The following is a 26,252-nucleotide window of genomic DNA, read 5'->3' as shown; positions in this document are numbered from 1 at the left end:
AGCCTGAGACCAGTCCCATCTCCCATGCCCACCCCCATGACACCCTATTTTCAGAGCTGTGTTTATTCTGCCAGTTTCTCCCTCCTTCCCATCACTTCCTCCCTGGGGCCACGGAGAACTCCCTGGGCGGCCAAAATTAAATCAGTAGCTGGATTCCAACTCAGAAATGTCCCATTCCTGGCTAATCAGAACTAGGATTCTCATACTCTTGCATGTCTGGGAGCTGTCATCAGTGACAACTCTCTCTTTCATCCAGGAGAGAACTGCTAACCTGATGTGATGCTGGCAAACACCCACCGGGAGAGTGAAAACATCTGTAGTCAAGAGATTTAGACAAACAAACCAAAAAACCTCTCACACAGACTTATTTGATTTTCTGTGTGATAGTGAGAAAAATGAGATAGAAAAATGGGAAGGGGTATGCCGGTACATACAGGGGCACATGTAGGTTTGAACAGCAAACCTAGCTTCTAACAAATCACAGAAATTCTCTTAGGGCTTCCCTAGTGGCGCAGTGGTTAAGAATCCGCCTGCCAATACAGGGGGCACAGGTTCGAGCCCTGGTCCGGGAAGATCCCACATGCCACGGAGCAACTAAGCCCGTGCGCCACAACTACTGAGCCTGCGTTCTAGAGCCCGCGAGCCACAACTACTGAAGCCCACATGCCTAGAGCCCGTGCTCCGCAACAAGAGAAGCCACCGCAATGAGGAGCCTGAGCGCCGCAACTAGAGAAAGCCCGCGCGCAGTAACGAAGATCCAATGCAGCCAAGAATAAATAAATAAAATAAATAAATTTATTATTTTTTAAAAAAGAAAAAAGAAATTCTCTTAGGCTGATCTGTAAATATCAGGCTGAATCTGCACCCTTAGAAAATGAAAAATTTGCAATTTTTTGAACAATTTAGGTCTCACATATTACTGCTTCTATAGGAAATTTTTTTATCATCTTATACTGCAGCTTGGCGAAATAAACTAAACTTTGAGTTGAACATGGCAGATAAACTACATGCTGGCACCACCTCTCCCACCAAAAACCCTACCAAAAGAACAGTAAATGTATCTTTTTAAACGGACAAAGAAATACAGCAGCAGAGACAAGGGCAGACGAAACATTCAGCTGACACTCGGAGGATGGAAAGCAGAGACATAACTGGTGATTCAGATCCTAAGTGATGCTCAGAGGATTTCCAGCCAATAGGCCTCTTCTTCCCCCTCTGAGTCCCTGGGAGGCTCCCGCTAAAGGGAAGGGTGAGAGGCAGGGTGGAAGAGAGGGTGCAAATTCGATACAAAGAGGATGGACCTTGGGGCCCCGAGCCCCCTTCTGTCTGCCCCAAGCACCGACTAAGAGGGTTATCATCCAAACAGACTGAACCAAGGAGATCAGAAATGACAGCAGCCGTAAGAAAGTGATGTGATTCGGGGCTGAAAACCCAGCAAGAGGTGGTGGGAATTATGGGAAAGCCTACTGACTACCCCATAGGACCCATATTCGCCTTCCTCTGTCCTGCTTCTAGAACTCTCAGAGCTTATCCCAGGCTTATCACAGGAAAGGCTAGTGGGATTTTTCTCTGGAGAATCTGAATGAACATTCACACTAACATCTGAGGGTTTCCTCTGACGAGAGGACCAGTAGCTGCTTCATCACTTTAAAGAAACATCAACAATCGACAAGCCCGTCCATAGGCACAGAGATTCAGATCTGATTTTTTTCTGTACCTTCCTCTTAATACTTGCTCTTAGTGGCAGCTGCGGGTGAGCAAACATGTAAGGAAAGCCTGCGAAATGAAGGTCAGGACCAAAACACACAGAAGGGAAAAAAGCCTTGTTGAAAATATGCAGACATTACAGGGAGTAGAGGAAAAAATTTTTTTAATCTATAATTAATATCCCCAGAAAGAATATCATGTCTTAAAGTAAGGGGAGAGATGCTATGAAAAAAGGCCAACAGCTCTTGGAAATTAACCATATGGATAACTGAATTTCTTGTTAATTTGATGAAATTTTATAGAAATTTTACAGAAAGTAGAGTAAACAAAAATACATAGAAATTTTTTAAAATACATAGGGAGTCTTCAAGAAGGCCTCATCCTCAAATAATAGGAATTACAGAAAGAGAGAATTAAAAGGAAAAATTTTTAATTCAAGAAATGTCCCAGATTGGGACTTCTCTGGCAGTCCAGACCCCTGGATGGGGAACTAAGATCCCATATGCCACACAGCACGGCCAAAAAATAAAATAAAATAAATGTCCCAGACTGATAGACAAGGGTCTCCAGACTAAAAAAAAAAAAACAAATCCCCAGCATAAATAATTTCAATAGGACCCACTGAGATATATGCCAAAAACTGTGAAACTTCAAAATACGAGCAGTTAAGATTCTAAAATGTTTCATAGGGGCTTCCCTGGTGGCGCAGTGGTTGAGAGTCGGCCTGCCGATGCAGGGGACGCGGGTTCGTGCCCCGGTCCGGGAGGATCCCACATGCCGCGGAGCGGCTGGGCCCGTGAGCCATGGCGGCTGCGCCTGCGCGTCCGGAGCCTGTGCTCCGCAACGGGAGAGGCCGCAGCAGTGAGAGGCCCGCGTACCGCAAAAAAAAGAAAGAAAACCTGACATCTCACTGATCAGATTAGGAAAAGTGAAAACACTGGACCTGACTGTGGTTCCTCTCTGGAACAGGCAGTTAAACACAATGATTAATCAAGAGGGGCCTCTGGATCCAGACTGCTGGGTTCAAATCCCAGCTCACCACTTACTGGATGTGGCCCTTGGCCAGGTTACATCATCTCTATGACCTCAGTTTCCTCATCTGTAAAGATGTGATAACCACAGTACTTTTAAGAGTTTCTCTGAGGATTAAACAAGTTAATATCCGTAAAGCACTTGAAAGTTCTTAGCCCAAAGCAAGCACGATATATACGTGTTAGCAGAACAAATGAACAAACTCTTGAGAGGCAATATGGCAGTATCTATCTATCTTAAAAACAAATATACCCTTCTAGAATTTATACTTCACTTCTAGAATTATACTTCTAGAATTTATACTTCAGATATACTTCTTCTAGAATTTATACTTCAGATATACTCACAGAGACTTCAAGGATCTTCACTGCAGCATTGTTTATGACAGCAAAATTTTTGAAACAACCTCAATGTCTATCAACAGAGACAACTTTACAGATAATTAAAGGTATCCCCATAAAATGCGACATTACATGCCAATAAAAGAATGAGGCAGATCAGTATATACTAATATAGAATAATCTTCAGGGTGTCTTAAGTGAACAAGATACAATATAATATCTAGTACATGCTACCATTTGTGTTAAATGTCTATGCATAAAATATTTGTGGAATATGGTTTTTTTTAATGATGTAAGGTTATCATATAAAGGTCCTACTGGGTTTGTTTAACAGGCAAGAATCATGAATGATTCTTTCCAAAGTGTTGGAAAAGTCTCTTCTCTTAAAGAGAGTAAATGTTCCCCATGTAACTTTCACTATTTGCTTAACAAACCTTGTTCCCACAGCATTGTGTTAAAACAAACTTCAGTCTGACAGAGTTCAAGCTGCCGTGAACCCTGAATTAGTGGGGTTGAAAACCAAAGCCTGTTGTTCCACGTGCAGAGCGGCACGCCCACAATACCCACTTCCAGTGTTACAATTTGTCTTAAAGCACTGATATTGCTTCCCAAAAAATGTTTCATTTCCTTTACTATCTGCATAACATGCCAAATTACAGTATAATTTTTAAAAAGACAAATAACTAGTTCAAAAATAGACTCAAACATGCACCCCAATGTTCACAGCAGCACTATTCACAATAGACAATACATGGAAGCACCTAAGTGTCCATCGACAGATGAATGGATAAAGAAGCTGTGGTACATATATACAGTGGAATATTACTCAGCCATGAAAAAGAATGAAATAATGCCATTTGCAGCAACATGGATGGACCCAGAGATCATCATACTAAGTGAAGTCAGTCAGACAGCGAAAGTCAAATATATGGTACCGCTTATACGTGGAATCTTTAAAAAATGATATAAATGAACTTATTTACAAAAAAGAAATAGACTTACAGACGTAGAAAACAAACTTATCATTACCAGAGGGGATAGTGTTGGGGGAGAAGGGAGTAAATTAAGAGTTTGGGATTAGCATATACACACTAATGTATATAAGATAGATAACCAACAACAACCTACTGTATAGCACTGGAAACTCTACTCAATGTCTTGTGATAACCTGTAATGGAAAAGAATCTGAAAAAGTATACATACGTATCTGTCTGAATCACTTTGCTGTACACCTGAAACTAACACAACCTTGTAAATCAACTATATTCTTCTTTTCTGGGGTCTATTTTTTTAACTATCTTTTATTAAAATTAAATATAGTTAATTTACAATGTTGTGTTAGCTTCAGGTGTAAAGTGATTCAGTTATACACATACATACATCTATTCTTTTTCAAATTCAAAACAAAGACTTTTTTTTTTTTTTTTTTTTTTTCAGTACGCGGGCCTCTCACTCTTGTGGCCTCTCCCGTTGCAGAGCACAGGCTCCGGACGCGCAGGTTCAGCGGCCACGGCTCACGGGCCCAGCCGCTCCGCAGCATGTGGGATCCTCCCCGACGGGGGCACGAACCCGTGTCCCCTGCATCGGCAGGCAGACTCTCAACCACCGCGCCACCAGGGAAGCCCAAAACAAAGACTTTTAAACTAAACTTCATATTATTTTGAGGATGAATGATAGGATTAAAGGAAGAATCATATCATTCACTTTGGACAATTCTAAGTGCTGAACATCTTGGCCTGCCAGACTGGCTCTATTTCGGAAAGACAGAGACTTTCCTTTCATACAGAAATGCACAGTAGATGACAGAGGAGGAAGCTAAAACAACAGCAATGAAGGATGCTCTGTAATTCTTAAAACAAGAATACGAGCTTGTTTCATATTAAACAAAAACCTAAGCTCTCTAAAGATGAATGACACCTCCACTGGACTCACAGCAGTAGGTAAAAGTGCATGTAAAAGGTGACACACGTGTCACTCTGTTGTGTAATCAGACACAAATCAAAAAGGTCAAGAGATTCAGTTAGGAAAAATCAAGAAACTTCAGCATAAACCCACCAAGAGCAACCCAGACTTTCTGGCTCTTTCAGTCTCAAATTAAAATGTCCTTTTCCACAAAAACAAGAGTCCCAGTAATGCTGCCCAGTGGGTGTCTGGTAAACAGAGTCCAGATATTCAGCCAACCTCTGTATGGTTAGGACAAATGACACTCCTCCAAAAAATGATATAAATGAACTTATTTACAAAAAAGAAATTGACCAAGGTAGCCAGCCAATCAACAAATATTAAGAGAGGCAAAATACCCATATGCCAGTTTCCTCATCCTTTCTTTCCGTCCTCTTCCGCACAGTCTTAAATATGATTAGATATAAGTATTGTTCACTAAAAGACTATCAACTGGAGTTGGTACCAACGGCATTACTCATAGACTATAGCCATCCAGTAATTTACTCAGAATTCAGCTAAAGAGAGGTAATCAGGGGCTTCCCTGGTGGCGCAGTGGTTGAGAGTCCGCCTGCCGATGCAGGGGACACGGGTTCGTGCCCCGGTCCGGGAAGATCCCACGTGCCGCGGAGCGGCTGGGCCCGTGAGCCATGGCCGCTGAGCCTGCGCGTCCGGAGCCTGTGCTCCGCAGCGGGAGAGGCCACAACAGTGAGAGGCCCGCATACCGCAAAAAAAAAAGGGGGGGGGGTAATCAGAAGTATTAGAAAAGGCCATGCTAGGTTTAATTTATAGGCCACTAATGTAGGCTATCATGGCCCCCAAACAAGTTCTTTTTTCCTCTAAATGGGCATTTGTTGTCAAGCTCCTGATTTGCAAGGTGTCTCAGCCATTCACAGAACATTAAGAATCTCTAACTTCTCAAGAGGCTAATCAGGCCCGTGCCTGCGAGAGCCTGAAATCAAGTCCAGGAGCTAAAGGACAGGTTCTCGAAAGTAGACAGTGTTGGAGGGCAGGGTGATGCCTAAGCTTAGATTTGCCATCAATGTGTGACTATCAATCCAAGGCTTTTACAGAACACGGGGGCCAAACAGCTGGTGAGAAGGTCGGCTCAGGTTTGAGAGGTTCGGCTCATTTTACCGAGAAGGCCCCAAAGGGGGTCTCATTTTCCTCCATTCAACAAAGATTTAATGGCCACTGACAATGGCCACAGCCTGTGCTAGGCAGTCGTTGCAGAGAAGTGAACAAAATAAACCAGGGTCTACAGGTACACAAGGGAAAGGTGCCTTTTTCCAGCACACACCACTGAGACGGCAGCCGTGTGTTCCCAGTTTTCACCCACCCCCTCCCCTGGAAACCCTGCACCGCTGTGCGACCCCCAAGCTGGCAAGCAGGCAAGCCTCACAGCGGGGTTCGCTGCCAGAAGCATCCCTCAGAGTTAGGTGTTTCCTTTAACAGTCAAGACTGTTCTGGAAACACCGCTGCTACAGTTCTATTTCCTAACTCACGAGGAAGGCTACACACACACTTCTAACAGCAAGTAGATCCCAAACCCCTTCCCACAAATGCCATGAGGAAAAAAAAAAAATCCAGCGATAAGAGAGGCAGGAGCAGCGAGTCTTCATTGCCCCTACATCCTTCTAAGGACATTCTGGGAAATCTCCACATGACAAATATTCAAAGGGCAGGTCAGTTGGGTGTCCCCCCCCCTCCACTGTGAGCTCAGCTGCATTCCTTTGCGGAAAGGTCAACAGGAAGTGACCTCATGAGAACTTTGCCCTTAATCACGTTAATTTAGGGACTACTGAAGCAACATTAGGGGGGAGAAATTCACAAAACACGTGTACAGTGTATTACAAAGTTGAAAAAAATTAAACATAGGAAAAAAAATCTAAAAGTTAAGGAAAATGCCAGAGGCTGGTAATGGGGGAAGGGGGGAGCGCCTCAGCAGCAGGTATACGGGAACTCTGTACTTTCCGCCCCATTTGCCGTGGACCTAAAACTGCTCTAAAAATAAGCTGGTTTTTTTTTTTTTTTAATTAAGGAAAGGAAAGGAAAGAAAACTACGGTAAGGTCAATATGAAGAAGTGAACAATCTGTGTGGGGGGGTGTGTATGTGTATGTGCGTTGCCAGACTGCTTTTCTTCACTTTTCAAAGTTTCTACCATGATCCTGTTATTTCTGCAACTAAAAAAGACACGCAGGAAAAGAATATGAAAAAGAATGTGTGTATATATATATATATATGTATGTATAACTGAATCACTTTGCTGTACAGCAGAAATTAACACAACATTGTGAATCAACTGTACTTCAGTAAAATAGATTCGTCATGGAATATTAAAAAAAAAAGACACACGCACACACACACAAGAAACAAGGTTATTTTTAAGTGTTTTATTAAGAGGGAAAAAAAGACTCCATGAAACACAGCCGATTCCCATGTGAAATATATTAGGCCAGGCTTGTGATCCATTGAGGCCACTGAAGCCATTCTGCAAGCCATGCCGGGGACAGGCAGGCAGCCAGCCATCCCCCTGCATCGGGCTGGCCCGCTCACGGCCCTGAACCGCACAGGCCCTGCCGTCAGAGCTGCGGCATCCACCTGCCAGGCTGGCATCGGTGCTGGCGAAAGCCTCATGGCACAGCCCCTTTATTATGTACCTTCAATCTGAAAACAGATCTCCTTCCCGCGCCAGCTCCCCAAACATCAGCACCAAGCGACAAAACACCAGCCTCTGCGAACCTAACAGGCTTTCTTCGGGCCTGGGCTTCCGTTTCTCAAAGCTGAGCTTCTGTAAGTGACCTTTGGTACCAGCCACTGTGTCCAGCAGAGATAGAAGAGCATCTGCAAAGTTGGGGCCGAGACTGGCCTTTCAGACTGGTGACTAAAATGCCTCGAAAGGGAAAACAAAATAGTATCACAGTGCCGCAAAGGAAGATGAACTCCTCTGTGGGCTCATCGGACTGTCTGCATTCTGTCTCCAGAACTGCTTGCTGCCTGGGTCCTGTGTGAGGTAAGTGAGGCCCTGGCCTTGCACGCAAACTTTAAGGGGGTGCCAAAACACACAACTACTAAGATAATCTTTTTTAACGAATTTTTTGAAAATCAAAAGTAATTTTTTTAAAGTTCACAATGAACAAAATAACGCACTTTTAAATAAAGGCAGGGTCTGATCCTGAGCTTGCAGGATCCAGCTCACGCCGCCTTAGTCTGGCGTGCTCGGGTACAGCTGTGCTGGAGAAGATCCCTAACTGAGCCACAAAGAAGAGCATGGATTTGAGGAAAGCCTGATTTCACTGATCAGCTGTGTGACCGTGGGCACGCTACCCAATAATCTTAAGTCTCAGCTTCCTCTTCTGTAAAATGGAGATAATACCTTCCTCATTGAGTAAATGACCAAATAAACATACGTGGCAAAGTACAAGCACACCGTCTAGCAGAGTACCTGCTACAAAACTGGCAGCCAGAATCCTGATTCCAAGGAGAAGCCGGACAGGATTCCTATGTGCTGTTTGTCCTTCTAGCCCATGCAGGAGACTTTCAAGCAGTTTTCAGAGGATGGGTTTTGACGGGATATTGGGTTTTCCCTACCGTCTCCCTGAAGACAGACTTTTTTTTATTGTGCCTTCAGCTAGTAGAACTGAGGGCCACTCCTAGCACTGAATTATGCCAGGGGAAGAGAGCAAGTGGGAGTGAAGAACTAGGACGATACCCACCCTAGTTAGCTTCTCAGGATAAACAGGCAAGTGGTACCCAAACAGCATGGCACGGCAAGCAGACAGACAACTTCTGCGTTTCTCAGATTCGTCTTCCTACAGCAAAGCACAGCCATTTTTTTAAAATAAAAAGAATCAAACCACCAGGACAATTTCTTATCCCCTGCAGTCCTTGCTAATTTACCTACCAGCCTGGGAGAAGCCACTGTTCCCCTGCCACAGGTCTTGAGCCTCACCACCAACTCTGGACCTGATAACGCCAACGGTGGGATTTATTTATGTTACCTTGGAATTACTATTCTCAAACCGTACCTAGAGTCTGAGTTCATGTTTATGAATTATTCTACCTCCAAAACAAAGGCATTCCACTGATCTGAACCACAGACCCCAGGCAACCTTGAACTTCCAACCCAGAAATTTAAAAATACCTTTTGATAACCATCTCCCCTAGACCACCGTCTCTCACCCAAGTGTCATGAGCACCTATATTACTGTTAGGTGCCTTGGAAACACTAGGAAGAAGAAAGTGGTCTTCAAGTAGGTGCTTTCAATAACACAGCAGGGAAAGAACTGCAATGCCCAAGTATGTCTAAGATGACTGTTTACATATGTGACCAGGCTTGGCTTAATTTGCGGGAAAAAATCTGAAGAGGTTTTTCTTTTCTTCCACCTCTGAGAAACAGTTTACTTTTCTCACGTTAAATGACACGGCTGGCTAATTATAAAAACAATAAAAATTCATTATAGGAAATTTACAAAACACAGAAAAGTTCAAAGGAAAAAATAAAAACCACTCACATTATTCCTATCCAAAGAACACCACAGGTAAAACACCCTTTTCTCAATGCATATAAACACATGCATCTTATACAGAATTTTAAACATATGTGGTCGTCTCTTAAGTAACAAACTAAGAGTATAATCCCGAAAGAGGTAAGTTACCCCCAGAAAAAAGAGGGTGAATGAAGAACGTTGGAAATCAGCTCAGAACCTTAGAACCTCATCATCCTGTAGAAGGTCAAGGGTGACTACATTTTACAAAGAAATGGAAAGAAATTATTTGAGACAAAGTTTGCCTCTTAAGAGAGTTAAGCTTCAGCAAATATTTACTGGGTACCTACTATGTTCTGGGCACTTTACCAGGCACTAAGAGAGTGGAGGGTGTAAAATACTTCAGAAGAAGTTACTCTCAACAAACGGGAAAAGACTTCCAAAGCTTTGTCCAATAATAAACTATATGTGACCTTCAGCAAGTCACTTAACCTCTTTGTGCCACAGTTTCCTCTTATACAAAATGTGGACTAAAAATGAGGATGGTTGGTATGATCAAATGACTTTGTACACATAAAGCCTTAGAATTCAGCCTGGGACTTAGAAGTGCTCAATACAAGTTGATGCAATAAATAAAAGGAGTGGGGAAGAGAAAAAACACAGAGGTATAAACACAGAGTGTCGATGTTAGCACCCCCCCAGCGTAGATCTTAGCCTTCGGAAAAGCTTCTGGAAGGGGGTGGGCAGGGACTGGGTGGAAAGCTCTCACATACCAAACAGAGGAAGCCGCAGGTGTACATATGGGAGGATGTGAGGGACAAGGGCTCCTGAGGTTTGTATTAAGAATGGCACAGGGCTTCCCTGGTGGCGCAGTGGTTAGGAATCCGCCTGCCAGTGCAGGGGACACGGGATCGAGCCCTGGGCCAGGAAGAGCCGTGGAGCAACTAAGCCCGTGTGCCACAACTACTGAGCCTGCGAGCCACAACTACTGAGCCCATGTGCCACAGCTACTGAAGCCCGCACACCTAGAGCCCGTGCTCCGCAACAAGAGAAGCCACCACAATGAGAAGCCCGCGCACCGCAACGAAGAGTAGCCCCCGCTCGCCGCAACTAGAGAAAGCCGGTGCACAGCAACGAAGACCCAACGCAGCCAAAAATTAAATAAATAAATAAAGGAACGGCACACGGGGGGGGGGGGCGGATAGCGGCAGGTCAGGGGGAGGAGTGAAACAGAGGAGGAGGGGAAAGAAAATAGGGCCAAGACGCCTGATTTCTTTCAGCCATGCTTCTTCTCAGTTACAGCAAAACAGGCAGAGTTACATTATCCCACATCACAATCACTTCGAAAAGGAATGCTTTCTGGACTGTTCCGATAAAGTCAAATGGAGCTGCTTTATGTATTTTAAAATTACTTTTACGAGTAAGCATTTTCTAAACACTCTGTAAAGAGGATGCAGTGAGCTGATGCTTCTTACCTGCTCTCCAGACATCTCCAAACTCATCCATAATGTCTCTCTGAGTTCCTCTAGCACAATACAGCAGACCGCAAATAACATATTTCTTATTTGGGGGGTATTATTAAAAGTAAGGACTTGAGAACCAGATTAGATGAGGAATTTGGTCTTTGCTAATTCACAATAACTGGCTTTCCCCTTTCAAGAAAGGAAGGAAAGATACATATATAGAGAAAAAAATACACAGAATCTAAAAGTGAATGGAGCTGTGACCAATACCTTTGCTAAAAAGAATGTCATTACTTAATGTTTTTATCTTTGTTGACAGGTTCTGCGCAGTTAAGATTCAAAGCTTCATGGTTTAATAGTACAAATAACACCTGCCATGTCACGAGCCTTCTATAAACTGCCAGACAATCCCTTTTTAGGTATTATCTTCAATTCCCAAAAGAAATCCCAAATTTCCAAAATTCCAAATCTTAACAAATGCTGACCATCAAGCCTTTGACAAGCAATTTATTTAGAATCCATGATTTGTATCTCAATAATTATTATTCAGCAGGTATTATTACCTCCATTTTTAAAATGAGAGGAAAGCAGGACTCAGAAATGACATGACTTGCTCTAGACCACACAGCTTTTGAGTGGCCAGCGGGGATTTGAACACAGGTCCCTCAAGGCCCGTGGTACCAGCTTCCAAGACGGCTCCCAGGGGTCCTTGCCGCCTGGCATCCACACTTTTGGGGAGTCACCTCCCACTGAATCATGACTGGCCTGTGTGACCCGGAATCTGGAAGTGACAAAGTAGGACTTCACAGCCTAGATCATGGCAGTTTCTATCTTGGTCTCCTCATAAATGACTCACTCTGGGAGAATCTAGCCTCCATGCTGTGAGGACACTCAAGCAGCCTCTGCCCGAGGAACCTATGGGCTTCCTTGGAAACAGATCCTACCACCACCCCAGCTGACATCTTTACTACAGATACCCAAGCCAGAGCTGCCTTTCTAAAGCCACTCCCGGAGTCCCGTCCCAGAGAAGCTGTGAAAGACAGTATTTACTATTGACATAAGTCACTCAATTTGGGAGGAATTTGTCACACAGCAATAGACAACTAATACATGTCCCAAAGCCTGTGTTCTTTCCTCCATGTCTATACTGCCTTTCAGCTGCTTCTGTAATTTTATCTCTTTATCATTTTCACCGTATATTCACATAGAGAATTAACAAGACACTTACTGACGTCAAACCTATACACCCTATCGGGTCTCTGAGATAAGTATCTACGGGACATGTTATTTACATCTATTTCTTGCTGGCATCGTTACAGACTTTATATACACAATTGCTCTTTTTGATCTACCCCTTCAAAAAACGGGCAGCTAACAGAGTTCATGAGGCCTCTGCTAGGTAGTCCAGGAGATGATTTAGTCCTATCTTTGGATAAGCCCCTTGTACAGGTGTTTTCTTAGCGTATTTTAAAATAAATAAATAAATAAACAGCCTTGCCGACACAGCACTACACCCCTATTAAAATGGCTCCAGTACAAAGTGTTGACAACATCAAGTGCTGGTGAAGACCCCACTTCTGGATCTCTGCCCCTGAGAAATCACGCCCACATCAAAACCCGCACGTGACAGTTTCTAGCAGCTGTATGTCTCTGGCCATTCTATTCACAACTGCCCCAAACTGGAAACAACCCCAGTGTCCTTCAACAACCGAATGGCCACACAAACTGTGGTACATCCACACAACGGTATACAACTCAGCAACAGAAGGGAAAGAAAGACGGTCACAAAAACTTAGAAGAATCTCAGAGACGTCTGTGTGAGCGAAAGAAGCCAGTCTCAAAAGGTTACATACTCCGTGATTCCACTTATAAGACATTCTGGAAAAGAACCAATAGTGACAGAGTAAAGATCAGTGGTTAACAGGAGTTGGGGCAGGGGACAGAGGAGGGTGACAGACACAAAGGAACAACATATGGGAATTTTTTGAGCTGCTGAAAATGTTCCTTCCGTATGTTGATTGTGGTGTTGGTCATACAAATCAGTACACGTGGTAAAACTCACAGAACAGTCCACGGGGGGAAAGAGTCACTTTTACTGTATATCATTTTTTTAAATTATTAATGCACAGATGCTTTCCTTCCAAAACATTTTCAATTCCTTTTTCCCTTAAAAAGAAATATATCTGTTAAATCACCTTCAGGGCCTAGAGCCCTGCTGATTTCCAAACCTAAAAAAAAAACAAACGCTGATCAAAAGGACTTCTGCAAGCAAGTGACTTGGAACCTGTGATGTGTATCTCAGGAGTCCCCCGTCTCTCCAACAATTCCATTCATTATTTTCCTCGACAGCTGAGGACAAATCTCCCACTTGCATGTCCCCATGAAGAGTCTTGCCTGGGAGCAAACAATCTTTTAGGAGAACATGGATACAGCCACACAGGTTCTCAATAAACATGTGCCAGGTGAGTAAATGTTGGGGCTCATCCCTGAAGTCACAGGAGATTAACTGTATCTGTCCCCAGACTGTCCCAGAGGCAGTCTGACGATCTCTGGGGAAAATCAGCCCCCCAACTTGGGGCCACTGAGCACGAGGGCGACCATCCACTTAGACGCCTCTTGATCTGGCAGCCCATGGAGTTCGCACCTTTCAGGGTCAAAAATGTCTCAATTTGGACCCCGAAAAATATATGGTCCCCATGAAGATGAGGATTTTTCGGCCTGTTTTGTTCACCGATGTGAATCTCAACAACAGTGCCCGCCGCATAAAAGGTGCTTGACAGATCTTTGTTAAAAGTGAGATAGAGGGCTTCCCGGGTGGCACAGTGGTTGAGAATCCGCCTGCCGATGCAGGGGTCACGGGTTCGTGCCCCGGTCCGGGAAGATCCCACGTGCCGCGGAGCGGCTGGGCCCGTGAGCCGTGGCCGCTGAGCCTGCGCGTCTGGAGCCTGTGCTCCGCAGCGGGAGAGGCCACAACAGTGAGAGGCCCGCCTAGCACACACACACAAAAAAGTGAGATAGATCAGTTTTATTCTTTCTAGCTTGTGAAGAGTTATTGAGAATCTAATGAGTTGTGATTTTCTAGCTGCCTAAGATCCTATGATAAGATTTTCATTAATCCATCAAAGAAAGGCTCCTTTCTAAGTACCTAGAAGATACAATAGAAGTTTGAGACATGGCCCCCGACCTCCAGAAACTAACTCTGGGGAAAAAGGCAAAATTCATACATTGGGGAGGAAATAACTAATGATGTGAGATACTCTATGGATAAAACCAGTTACGCATCAGTCAGCCTCCCCAACGCTTCTGTGGATAATCTCAAAAGGTTATTAGCCAACGGAACTGAGACACAGGCATCGCTTTGACTGGGAATTTGAAAAATGGGCATGGCTTGGCTGTGTCACAAATGGGTATCTTCCCTCTCATCATACAGTTGTCCTGAAACAGCCTTGTTCGCTGGGGACTGATGAGGGCTGCCACGAACTAACACCTTTGCTCACTAAGTGCTTCTGACCAACAACAGAGAAAGGGGGCGCGTAAAGAGTTGTAACAAGTGAGGAGAAAGGAACGCACAGGCACACCTCCCATCCCAGCCTACCTGGTGGGCTTCTGCAGGGAACAGTTTCGCTATAAACTCACACCGAGCAAGCTCGATCGATTTCTAACCCCTTTCCCCCCATTCCGGAAGGTGTGTCTGAGTACACGCGAGAGGAAGGTTGTTTGCGGATCATGTCTAATCAGGGACAAATCACTATGACGCCCCTCACAAGGGAACATTAGGTTAGAACTGCTGCTCTCGGGGCTCAGACATCAACCTTTATGTGACGGGGACCTGCAAGCTTCAGCACAGCCCTGGATGGTGGTGGACCGAGGCCTTTCCTTCCTATCTCTGCCCTTACTTTCCTTTTTTTTTTTTTTTTTTTTTTGGCGGTACGCGGGCCTCTCACTGTTGTGGCCTCTCCCGTCGCGGAGCACAGGCTCCGGACGCCCAGGCTCAGAGGCCACGGCTCACGGGCCCAGCCGCTCCGCGGCACGTGGGATCTTCCCGGACCGGGGCACGAACCCGTGTCCCCTGCATCGGCAGGCGGACTCCCAACCACTACGCCACCAGGGAAGCCCCTTCCTTCCCTTTTGATCCCTCCCCCAGGAAGTTTTTTCCCCTTATTTTTGCCTGTCAATCCTACCCATAAAGGCTGCTATTCCCCACCCTCACCCCATCCTTGTACACACGCACACACCCATCACAAGAGGGGCCCTTCATCTGGGCTAAAGAGGGGTCCTTCCCTGGAGGGGTGGAGACGGGGGTTCAAACTCCAACTAGGTGATTCCCGATCACAGCAGGAGAGGCAGGAGTGCTTTATCCTGGGGAATGGAACACGCGTGACGCTGTGCCAACTGACTGAAGGACGGCTTGACTTTCAAGGCGGGGCCGTGGGTGCTATCCTTCCTGCAACAGGCAGGACAGCGCCACCATCACCAGCAAACTGTCCCGAGGTGCCAGTGGGGAGGACCAGGAAAACGAAGCCAATCCCCAGCGACAAAGCAGGGCATTGTGGGGGCAACCCCACAGGTGGCTGGAGTCTTTGGACCCAGGTCTCCCTTCCTGAGATGACCCACCTCGGCCCTTTCTGGGGTTGGAATGGAGAGCTACGAAATTCCCCTCTTCTGCTTCCTATGACTCAAGGTGGGTGTCTGTCCCTTGCAACAACAGACCCTCTTTTCCATAGATTTATGTACAGATTGTCACTGCAGCCAAATACTGCAAGAAGAAGAAATGACCGATAAAGGGCAACATTAGGTTCATTATGTAGAACTATTCAGGGGGATATTACATAGTCACTGAACATTTTCATGTCAAAGAAAACTCAGTATGGAAAACACTCAGACAATGTTACAGGGGGAAAGTGACTTCTAATTATACATGCATCATTCTCCCAATTTTAAAAAAATGTATGTTGGTATGGATAGAGAAAAATACTGGGAATATATTGAATATGCCAAAAGTCAAACGGAAATAAATTAAATCTTAATCTTCATAAATTTTGACCAGCAGGATTGCAACGGATTTTTACTTTCTGTTTTATAAGTGAATACTTTTCTAATCCTTTTATAATAAACAGACTACAAAGGGAACACCAAAATAAACACGCTAACAAACAAAACACACTTCTTTATTGAAAGCTCAACTTAAATGCAACTTCCAAGCAGAATCCAATGTCTTACTACCCTGAACACTTCCACGATTACAGTACCTTTTGCAAAGCTCCGGTCATATACCACCTTATATTGTCATTATCTAGATAATTCTCCAATCTGGTCTGGATGTTACACTCTGAGAGCAGGGAACTGCACCCTGTTTTTGTGGCACCAATGGTAACTAGTAATTCAACATATCTGTTGAATTGATAAGTCCTTACATAAAGTGAAGTAAAAATAAAACAGCAGTGAATATGCAAGTTACCCTGGTCAGTTGACCATCTTGATAGTAAGAGGTGGGGGAAGGACCAGATTTCTTTTTTAAAGTCATATCAATTAAATAAAAATAGATAGGAATATTGTGGTTCTATATTCTCCAAGTTGTTCACCAGGATATTTTCCGTTCATTTGCTTGGATTACGGTTATTATAAAATCATTCAACTTTTCTTTACAGGCTCACAAATATCTGTGTCTAATTTTTCAACGTGGTAAATCTTTAGTTTACGCAAACCCTGACATTTCCAAGCAGTTCACTCTACTAATAACATTGGCCCCCAGTAAGATTTCATGCCAGACAACCAAAAGATCCGGCAAGATTATAAAGGAAGATATTAATCTCTGATTAATAATGGCCTCACAGGGCCTTCGCTGGTGGTGCAGTGGTTAAGAATCCACCTGCCAATGCAGGGGACACGGGTTCAAGCCCTGATCTGGGAAGATCCCACATGCCGCGGAGCAACTAAGCCTGTGCGCCACAACTACTGAAGCCCGCGTGCCTAGAGCCCATGTTCCACAACAAGAGAAGCCACCACAATGAGACGCCCGTGCACCACAACGAAGAGTAGGCCCTGCTCGCCGCAAGTAGAGAAAGCCCGTGCACAGCAACGAAGATCCAACGCAGCCAAAAATAAATAAATAAATTTATTTTTAAAATAAATAAATAATGGCTTCACAAATCTCCTGAGCGATATTAAACATGAAGATAAACGCCATTCTAGGTGGACAGAAATGGTAGGCACTGCCATCATTTTTTTCTTAAAGAAATGAAATATTCCCATCAAGTATGTCTTGTTATCCAAACCCCAAATGGTCGATGCTAAGCAGATGTCCTGGAAGGCCATCGTTAAGAGGAAAAGGTGAAAATCATGCAGACTTAGTGACAAGATTTGCACACGTTATCAAATACGTAAAGTCCTTAAAAATAGTTCATCTCTCGTGGTGACTTGACGTGATCACTAAGCCACTTTCCACATAATTAACAGTAATAAACTCTTTCTCATAGATCATGTTAAATGGAAGATGAAAGATCAAATCTTCCAACCTGTCAGAACGGCTATCATCAAAAAGACAAGAAATAACAAGCGTTGGTGAGGATGTGGAGAAAAGGAACCCTCCAGCACTGTTGGTGGGAATGTAAATTGGTGCAGACACTATGGAAAACAGCATGGAGGCTCCACAAAAAATTAAAACTAGAACTATCATACCATCCAGCATTTCTACTCCTGGGTATTTAAAGAAAACGACAACACTAATTCAACAAGATACACACACCCCTGTGTTCACTGCAGCATTATTCACAATAGCCAAGACATGGAAACAACCTAAATGTCCACTGACAGATGAATATATAAAGAAAACGTAGTATATCTACACAATGGGATATACTCAGACATAAAAAAGAAGGAAATCTCGTCATTTGTGACAACACGGATGGACCTGGAGGGGACGATGCTGAGTGAAGTGGGTCAGACAGAGAAAGATAAATACTGTATTTTCACTTATATGTGGAATCTAAAAAACAAAGGAATAAATATAACAAAACAGAGACAGATTCACAGATACAGAGAGCAAACTAGTGTCTGCCAAAGGGGAGGAGGGTGGGGCGATAGGCAAAATGGGCGAAGGGGATTAAGAGGTACAAATGGGGCTTCCCTGGTGGCGCAGCGGTTGAGAGCCCGCCTGCCGATGCGGGGGACGCGGGTTCGTGCCCCGGTCCGGGAAGATCCCACGTGCCGCGGAGCGGCTGGGCCCGCGAGCCGTGGCCGCTGCGCCTGCGCGTCCGGAGCCTGTGCTCCGCAACGGGAGAGGCCACAACGGTGAGAGGCCCACGTACCGCAAAAAAATTTTAAAAATAAAAAGTTTTTTAAAAAAGAGGTACAGGGCTTCCCTGGTGGCGCAGTGGTTGAGAATCCGCCTGCCGATGCAGGGGACACGGGTTCGTGCCCTGGTCCGGGAAGATCCTACGTGCCGCGGAGCGACTGAGCCCGTGAGCCATGGCCGCTGAGCCTGTGCGTCCGGAGCCTGTGCTCCGCAACGGGAGAGGCCACAACAGTGAGAGGCCCGCATACCGCAAAAAAAAAAAAAAAAAAAAAAAAAAAAAAGGTACAAATGACCTGTTATATAATAAGTCATAAGGATGTAATGTATAGCACTGGGAATATAGTCATTAATACTGAAATAACCTTTGTATAGTGCATAATCTATAAAAATATTAAATCACTATGTTGAACACCGGAAACTAACACTGTAAGTCAACTATACTTAATTAAAAAAAAAAAGAAACAAAATATTTCTTAAAAAGAAAGATAAAGTCTTTCAATTAATGTATCAGTCAAGATGCTTTGGATGGCAATAACAGAATTAGAAAGTGGGTAAACTTATTGTTTATTACACTAAGTCCAGGTCTGCGTTATTTGGTATACAAAATTAGCTATTATTTAGTGTAGTAAGCTCCAGGTGCAGTAAGATCAGTGACTAAGTGAGGCCCACAGGAACTCTGCTTCCATCTTTCAGCCCGTCACCCTCTTGCCTTCACCCCAAGGCTAGTCACAATTTTGGCTGCTGTGGTTCCAGGCATCACGTTCGGTCCAGCCCTTGGGTCTCTCTTTCAGAGCACAGAAATATTCCCCAGATCCTTCTTCAAAGACCAACAAATGTTGGAGGCTTCCGAGAAGCACTCTGCGTAAGGACAAAAGGAGCGTGAAAAAGGCTGTGCCACCATTGGCCCGATGACACCAAATGTGTAAGAGTAAAAGGCATGGAGCTGCAGCAGCCCTTCGCCGTACCAGCTAATCAGGCTGCAGCAGTCTAATTAACCACTTAGGCAACCAGCCAGAGTGCAAAAAGCAACAAGCTGGGATGGCAGGGTGGAAGGACAGAAAGAATTCGGGTCCCGGGTGATGCTGTGAGCTGAGGCATTGAACCGGGAGCCCCTTCCTTCTTATTACTTGAGGCAACTAACTGTTTGATGAGTCTCACTGCTATTAGTCAAAGATTCTGTCACTGGAAGGTAAATGCACTCTTGAAGTTTCCTTCATGTTTTAGGAAAAGAGCACGAATAACTTGCCCAACATCACATTTTATCACCTATACTCCCAACTCTTGTGACCTTTGACCCCAGTCTCTAACTTCCGTATTCTAAAATGTCATGGTGTTTTCCTTGTATAAATTTTTAAATTTTATTTACTTATTTATTTTTCTTTTCTATTATGGTTTATTAAGGGATACTGAATATAGTTCCCCATGCTCTACAGTAGGACCTTGTTGTTTATCCGTCCTATATAAAATAGTTTGCATCTGCTAATCATCTCCTCAAACTCCCAATCCATCCTTTCCCCACCCTCCTCTCCCCCTTGGCAACCACAAGTCTGTTCTCTATTACTTTGAGTCTGTTTATGTTTCAGTCATTACAAAAATTTTAATTCAAGTCAAGCAATATTTATTTACCTTTTATGGGCAGGAGAAACAAAAATCAAGAAAACGTACTTTCTGACCTGACAACAATGCTTGTTATCTGGTTCAGAAAATGAGAACACATAAATAACACTATATAATTCATGCCAAAATAGGGAAACTAAACTCCTTTTACAAGCACCTACGTATGCCATTCCAACCTCCTCTTAGAATGTTACATCTTGATTTTACCCAGGGCTCCATTTTTTGTATTGATTTCAAAAATATTTATTTTCCGCAATGTTTCTGTGTGCTAAAAGAACAAACAATTCAACTGTGAGTTTCAGAAATCTATTTGATCATAACCTTAAACACCTTGTTTCCCCAGATTTTCAAAATAAGCAGTGTTTGTTTTTTTGTTTTCTTCGTTTTCATGTCTTTTCAACTCAGTTTTAGTTAGGAAAGAATAGAACTGCTCCATCCCCATGAAGTAAATGGAGTCTGACCTCTTGAACAGAGCAATATTAGTCTATGTCTTACACACAAAAATGTGTTATTTTTCCAAAGTTGAAAAAATTCCCTGACCTTTAATAAGTTCAATAAGTAGACCATGCACAATGTTTCCCTAATAACTTTTGCTCTTCAAAAAATACCACTAGGGCTTCCCTGGTGGCGCAGTGGTTGAGAGTCCGCCTACCGATGCAGGGGACACGGGTTCGTGCCCCGGTCCGGGAAGATCCCACGTGCCGCAGAGCGACTGGGCCCGTGAGCCATGGCCGCTGCGCCTGCGCGTCCGGAGCCTGTGCTCCGCAACGGGAGAGGCCACAACAGTGAGAGGCCCGCGTATCGGGGAAAAAAAAAAAAAAAGATACCACTAAAAGAGGAAAAGATTAAACAATAGCCTGGTAAAAATATTCATAATACATAGATCTAACAATGCATTTGTATATAGAATATACACAGGACTCCTATAATTGTAAAATAAGATGACATTAAGTGTATGCAGTTTATTGTATGTCCATTATACTCAAAAGCTATATAAAACCATCAGACAAAAATCAATGAAAAAGAACCAAGCGTTAATGGACACGGCACAAAGGAAGATAGACAAATGGCCAAAAAGCACAGGAAAACTTATCACTTCCCTTTCAGGGAAATATAAAATTAAACCACAAGGAGATACCACTACACATCGACCAGAATGGCTACAATGAAAACGATGGATAATTTCAAGTGTTCATGAGGATCACAGGACGTGGAACACTCATATATCACTGGCGAGAATGTAAAATGGTACAAACACTTTGGAAAAACAGATGGCAGTTTCTTATAAACATACACTTATCATAAGACCGAGCAATAAAAAGGAAAGCAGATCTCCGCACAAAGACTTGTTCACAAATGTTCACAGCAGCCTTATTCATAACAGCCCAAACTGGAAACAGCCAGAGTGGCCAAGGGTGACCAGATCAACAAACTGTAGCACATCCAGACACTGAAATACTACAGGGCAACAGAAAGGAACACACAGATAAGATGATGGCGGAAGGGGGAAGGGAGGAGGGCAGAGCAGGAGACGGAGGCAGAGAGAGCAATAAAAGTAAAGGAGAAATTACATCTAGACCTCGTGAAACTGCAGCACTCCAAAGGATCTTAGGAGCAGCCAGAGAGAAAAGACAGACTATTTACAAATAAGTTAGCCTGACAGTGGACACCGCGACAACAATAGAACCAAAAGAGAGCTGATTAATACAGATCAACAACCCAGAATTGCGCGCCCAGGTAGTTTACCATTCCGGAACAAATTTGAAAGGCACACAAAAACTGAGGTTACCCCCAAGAGATGCTCACTAATGGAACTTCTAAAAAATATATCTCTAAGAAAGAAAGGGAAAGTTATCCCAGAAGCTAATTTTTTCAGGTAGGTTTTAGGTTTTACTTTCTTCTTCATGCTTTTATTGTCTGATTTTTTTTTTAATGAGCCTGTATATTTTTACAATACCCAACTTTAAAGGTTAGCTTAAATTGTTAAATTAGAAAAAAACAGAAATGAAATCAAATACCAAATTTTCACATTCCCAGAACAACAACTTGTCAGGGCTAATATCAAATTTCCCTTAAAAACCTTAAAGGATAACTTGAAAGGACATGAAAATTAGGTTTACTTATTCACTCAACAAGTATTCAGAAAGGGTTTGCTATGTGCCAGGCACTATACTAGATCCTGAATTAATATGATGAGAACAAACAATGAAAGTCATATAATACTGTCTTTATAAGTCTCCTCTTAAGATACCTTTTTTTAAAATTTTTCTTAAGATACCTTTATGAAAAGGCCAAAGTCTTCACATAAAGTGGAGTTACTCTTTGGTGAGGAATATTACATAATAGAGAGTTAAAGGTAATCCAGTTTGGCCTGAGGCCCTTCCGTTTGAAAACGTATGCACAAACATGACCATTTTACACATGAAATTAATTCAGTGTAAATGATGAATTCCCATATTAAATTGCCCATTTTGCCGTCTGATTTCTATCCCACATTAAATAAGAAAACTGCCTGAGTTCCTAGGCAGCACTGAGTATGCTGAGGCACACTGGACCTGATGGCCCCTGGTTTATTTCACAAGTATCAGAGGCTGAGAGCACCCACATTTAATACATACCAAGTGTCCACTTCTGCTCAAAGTATCCACTTGGCAAAACATTTTTAGCTGATTTAAACCAGGAGGAGGGCAGCCTATAAAAAGCCAGTTTCTCCACTTTAAACAGTTTCTGGGGGCTTCTTGATTAAAAACAAAGGCAGCATTTGGCATAAAAGGACTGGTGAAATCAGTATTTCAAGTAATTTTGAATGGAAACCGTTGGGCTCTGCTCTTCCCAGACATGTGGAAGTGCTTAAGGCAGTAACCTGGCGGAAACAGAGGGTGAGGGGCCTATGATGAAGTGAGGCCACAGCAGAAACTCTAACCATTAAAAAGCAAGGAAAAAAAAAATTTTTAAGTGGATCCACCACTTCCCATTCAATAGGCAGGCTTGGAGAGCCCTCCTTTCAATCAAAAGTACCAAATAATACGAGAGGTGCAGCCCCAGGAACCTTTAAAAGCCCACCCTCTCCCCTCCCAGGCAATGGTAAGCAACACTTGGAATACCTGTGCACCCAAAGTAGAAAGGACTTGAGTGACTGTATTTGGGGATTATAAGAGCCCTTCTCTTGTCTGTAGCATCTTCAGTTCAAGGGGAAAGTGCATTTCACTAGGCAGGTCTCTAAAATAAGCAAGGCCAGTTACAAAAGCTTTTGCCATCAAAGCACTAGCCAAGTACCTACAAATCCATACAACTTTCCTCATCCTCTGAGAAAGCCACAATGCCGTCTTTCCTAAAATGTTCAGTATGCAAAAACTGGGCTCCTGTCTCTTCTCCAGCATTCTTTAACCTCCGCAAGGATGGAAAAAGGTTTTCTTTTCTGATGTCTATCACAGGCACCCTCCTTATAAATACATATCATTTTCCAAATGAATTAAACTCTTCTATGAATATTAGAGCTCAATGAATATTAGAGGATGAATTCCACTTTTTTTAAAAAAAACTAACCCTCTCAATACTGTATTCAATTCTTATCTTCTTAAAACCATTTCCTTGGAGAGTTTCTTAAATAAAAAGCAAAACAAAAATATTCACCCAGGTTCCTCATGGTCTTAAGGTAATTATGGCGTAACTGCAACATGCCAGAAGAAAATTATCTAGGATAGATTTTTAAATCTCCTTTTGGTAAATTTGGCCCGCAGAGTACCATTAGTATTCTATTAAGACCTAAGGAATCCAATCCCTGTATACAATTCCAGAAAAAGACTATGTGAAAAGGGACATTATAAATCTACCTTCAGGATTCCCACAGGGTAAGAACACCTTAAATGAAAAACCACACCCCAACTCACAGGGGGCATGCTACCGAATCTGTGACCCTACGGAGCACAGCTACATCATCACCAAGTATTTCAAGTTTCTCGTCCACAGAAAATAAAGAAGAGATTCTGGGAAGCACTGGGCTAGCAGCTCACTATTTCCACCAACACCTCGCCCAGCAAGCCAGCCACTGGCCAATAATGTGCCTCTTCATTTTACCCAGAAGCAGCTCTATTAGCCAGACATTCTAAAAACACAAACATTTCATTGTGCTTGGAGGAACTCCAATATTGGTGCCTTTTGCTGCAGAACGATGCTGCAGGAATATAAAGTGAGACATGTGCGTGCTGAACCCACACGAAGAGCATCACCAGAGACTGTCAAACCCAGAAGACCAACCCCCAGGAAAGGCTGAAGGTAAACCACCCCCCACCCCCCCCCACCCCCGGCCAGAAGGCTGTGGAATGTAGGAAGACAACCAAAGGTAGAAGACTTCAGAAGGGCCTGCCTGATGGCAACCATGAGAACGATTTTTAAGGCAAATGTCCCAAAGCTCTCAGGACCAAAAAGGCCTTTCTTCCTCCTTTCTGTCCTGTTTAGACTGAATAAGAAAAGCAAGACAATGCTGGAAGATGTTCTAGAATGGGCTTGGCCAAGTCACCACATGCAAAACACAGTGAACCTAACCCACTGCTAGGCTGGAGTCTGGCTCTGCTGAAGACCTTGCCGGCTGGGTGGGGGAGATGCGGGTCCCCAAAAGCCATGGCTAAGGGGGAACCGTGAAACAGGGGAGGGCGGGGCTGAGCAAGTCAAACCTGGGAAACTAACAAGAAAGACATCAACAACAATAATAAAATGAAACAGCCAGAGGCCATCATGGTACTCCAGAAGAATCAGAGACAGGCTGAGCCGGCTAAACTATTCCAGATGAAAGGCAATCTCTCCACATCTCAAGGGGCTGATCTGATACCAGGGTCCTCGTTTCTTTGTGCGCCTCACCTCCCTCGTTTCTGGGGGATCCTGCACAGACTCCAGCTGGGCTCCAACTGCCGTAAACGACATCCAGACTGATTACGGGGAACTCATTTTTTTCCCCTCAAACAACACACACACACACACACACACACACACACACACGCACGCACACACTCTCAAAGATCTAGCAGGATCACAGAGCTAAAGTTTCCGGAACTTAAATCGTAAAACCACAATCAGAAGTTGTTGTCTGGAAATGCTCACCACAAAAATCTCTGTCCTTTGCTTAAAAAAAAAAAAGGAAGAAATTAAAAAAACTTTGCTCTTCATAAAGGTTGGCGGCAAAGGGGAACAAAAATCTAACTTAGGCAGAGGGCGTGTTCCTCTTTGTCACCCACCGGGGTCCTCGCGCCGGCGTGGGCGAGCGGAGGGCACCCGGCAGCGCGGTGGCAGCCGCGCCAATGGCCTCCTCCCCGGCCCGCGGTCGGTCGCAGGGGCCGAGATTGCAGCCGGAGGTCCGGAAGCCGCGTCCGGCGCTGTCAGCGCGCCGGGTGGGATGGGAGGAAGAGGGGGAAGGGCGCCGCGGGGCGGGGGAGGCGAGAGGGGACGCGCGAGGAGCCCGCAGCCCGAGTCCCCGGAGGTAAGAGGAGGGTGCAAGGGGCGGCGCGGAGCCCGGAGGCCCCCGAGCTCCGGCTATTGTTGCCGGGCTGCCCCGGGCCCGGAGAGCGACTCTCCCGCCTCATTAGAGGAAGCCCGATCCCACCCGCCGCCCCCTCCTCCGGGCAGGACCCGCGGGCCACGCAGCTACCTCCACCCGCGCCCCGGTCGGTCGGCTCCGGGCGCCCTACTCGCACAAGTTGCCGCCAGTCCGCCGGGATCATTGTTCGCCGCGCGCCTCCTACCTCCACGGCGCAGGCGGCTCCGGCTCCCACTCCCGGCCTCCGGGCTCCGCAGCTCCGAGCTCCCGGCGGCCGAGGGCGCGGCGGCTCCGGCTGCGCGTGCGGCGGGGACGCTCGGCTATTAATACCCGCGGGCGGCGGGGGCGGCGGCGGCGCGGACACGCGAGCGGGGCTGGCGGTGGCCGGCCGAGGTCCGAGCCATCAAAGGTGGCGCGGGGCGGAGGGGAGGGCGGAGCAGGCGGGGTGGGTGGGGAGCGGGTTCAGGGTCGCCATGGCCGCCTCGACGCCGGGCCGAGCGCCACTCGCGCGGGGAGGAGCGGCGCAAAGCGGGCGGCGGCCGCGTCCCCGCCCCGCGCGCCAGCCGAGCGCCCGCAGCCCTGCGCCCGCGCCGGCCCCGCCGCCTCCAGACCGGCGAGCGGGAAGTGAAGGAAGGCGAGCCCCTCCCCGGGCCTGGGCCGGCCCCTCAGCGGGGGGAGCCCGGGCGCCGCGCAGCCCGAGCCGCGGGGACAGCGGGAGAGCCACAGCCCCCTCCAGCGTCCGCGCCCGCGACCTGCGCGCCGGCGCGCCCCGCCCCGCCCCGCCCCGCTCCGCCCCGCCCCTGGGGCAGGTGCGCCGAGGGGCCGCCCGCCTGAGCGCC

The 26,252-nt window shown here is 45.2% G+C and overlaps 1 protein-coding gene across 5 annotated transcripts in view; it reads right to left on the bottom strand.

Annotated features, from left to right (window-relative positions):
- FARP1 (FERM, ARH/RhoGEF and pleckstrin domain protein 1) overlaps positions 1 to 25,944 on the bottom strand; it is a 289,826-nt gene extending 263,882 nt beyond the window's left edge. The window contains exon 1 of one of the 5 annotated variants that reach the window (XM_059042018.2): positions 25,619 to 25,944. The gene's annotated coding sequence lies outside the window, so the exon portion shown is untranslated. Of the gene's footprint in view, positions 1 to 24,980; positions 25,001 to 25,524 lie in introns of those variants that run through there. The other 4 variants (XM_067016604.1, XM_059042013.2, XM_059042014.2 and 1 more) reach the window with 4 other exon arrangements.
- Positions 25,945 to 26,252: the final 308 nt, after the last annotated feature.

Source organism: Kogia breviceps, chromosome 16, assembly GCF_026419965.1.
Source record: "Kogia breviceps isolate mKogBre1 chromosome 16, mKogBre1 haplotype 1, whole genome shotgun sequence".
Lineage (NCBI taxonomy): Eukaryota > Metazoa > Chordata > Mammalia > Artiodactyla > Physeteridae > Kogia > Kogia breviceps.
The sequence above is the reverse complement of the archived record's forward strand: the minus strand, read 5'-3'. Positions and strand labels throughout refer to the sequence as shown.